Below are 1,918 nucleotides of genomic sequence, written 5' to 3' on the forward strand. Positions count from 1 at the left end.
TGGGCTCAAAGGATCCTCCTACCTCAGCCTCCCGAGTAGCTGGGACTATAGACAGTGCCACTGCACCCAGTTAATTTTTTATTTTTTGTAGAAATGGGGTCTCACTATGTTGCCCAGGCAGGTCTCAAACTCCTAGATTCAAGTGATCCTCCTGCCATGGCCTCCCAAGGTGCTGGCATTACAGGCATAAGCTACTGCACCCAGTCCCCAGGACAATTCTTGATGCTTGGATTTGTGATCCTGAGTGTGCACATACTGCCTTACTGTCCTTAGGGTGTGAAAGTAAAGATAAAATTAATGTGTAAACGTGAATCACTTTCTTCCTCTGGGCTACAATTTTATTTTCACTGGAAAATAACAAGGTCAGCTGTAATCATTTCCAAGGTAATTCCAGCTCTAGCATCACATGAGCTGGGTTAAGATGTCAATTTTCTATTTCCAGGCACACAAAACATAACTGTAGTTAGCACTCAGTGACATTTTCACGTCTTTTTCTACATCCCCCCAAAAAACACATAACTTACATGCCTACTTTGCTTTCAGTCCTCAGGCTCTGCTAGTGAATCTGAGACAGCTCTGGAATTGTTGTTCCTTATTCTTAAAGATTTTAAAGGATTGCGTTCTGATTATAAAATTATACAAACCCCTTGTGAAAAAACTGGAAAAGTATTTTAAAAATGCACTCATTGTTTTGTCTTCCCAAGATAATCATTGTTAAATTTGGATATATTTATGTATACACAGGTACACACACACACACACACACACACACACACACACACCCCTACGCATATATTTAAACATTTTGGGGCTCCTATGGTATATAGGTTTGTATCTCCTCATGTCATAACAAATTCTTCAAAGCTATAATTTTAATGGCTGCACAACATTCCATCATATGGCTGGGTGCAGTGGCTCATGCCTATAATCCTAGCACTTTGGGAAGCCAAGCTGGGAGGAAAGCTTGAGGTCAGGAGTTTGAGACCAGCCTAGTCAATATAGCGAGATCCCATCTCTACAAAATTTTTTTTTAAATTCCATCATAAATATGAACTTGAATTTATCCAATTGTTTTTCTATTGTTGGGCCCTTACGTGGTTTCCAACATTCCTCTGTTGTAAGTGACATAGCAATGAACATACTGATGAAATCCTTATATCTAAGTCTTTGTCTGCATCTCTGATAATTTGCTTAAAACCGAGTCCTAAAAATAGGGTCATATAAGTGGAAGGAGAGAAACTTTTAAATGATTTTAATGTGCACCAACCAACAACTTTCCAGAAAAATGGTATCAATTTACATCTCTACCAGAAATATGTGGGAGAGCCTATTTACTTGCCAACACCAAGTATTTAACATTAAAAAAAGCCTATTTGATGGACTAATCTATAAGGTCAGTTCCCCTTATGGTCTTGTTCTTATGAACACTGAGCTTATGGGTTGCCAGACTGACATTTCACAGAGCCACTTCATAGTCTTCAGTATACCCTGCTGTTCTTATGGGCCCTGGGTAGGCCTGGCAGGCTAGGTTTATTGCCTCTTCTTCAGGAGAGAGTAGTCCTTGGCATGTCCCTGAGAAGAGTCTTGACTCCATGCCCCAGTGGGAACAAATGCAACTCTCAGACATTTGGTTGCTATGGTTTCTGTTGTTTCCCCAAGTGGAACATTCAAGGATTCGATATCACTTACTCACTGGGCAGACCTTTACTGAGTCCTTGCCATGTGCAAAGAATGTCCTCTGTTAAGTAGAAGCAGGACTGGATTGCAGAGAGCCTGGAGTGCCTGAAATTCCTCTTCTGAATTTCATGCCACAGCTGAGAGGCAGAAGTTACAGTGAGCCGAGATCATGCCACTGCACTCCTTGCCTGGGTGACAGAACAAGACTGTCTCAAAAGTGGGCTCTTTGAAGGCTAGAAGG

Source organism: Hylobates moloch, unplaced genomic scaffold (assembly GCF_009828535.3).
Source record: "Hylobates moloch isolate HMO894 unplaced genomic scaffold, HMol_V3 SCAFFOLD_241, whole genome shotgun sequence".
In the NCBI taxonomy this organism is placed as follows: domain Eukaryota; kingdom Metazoa; phylum Chordata; class Mammalia; order Primates; family Hylobatidae; genus Hylobates; species Hylobates moloch.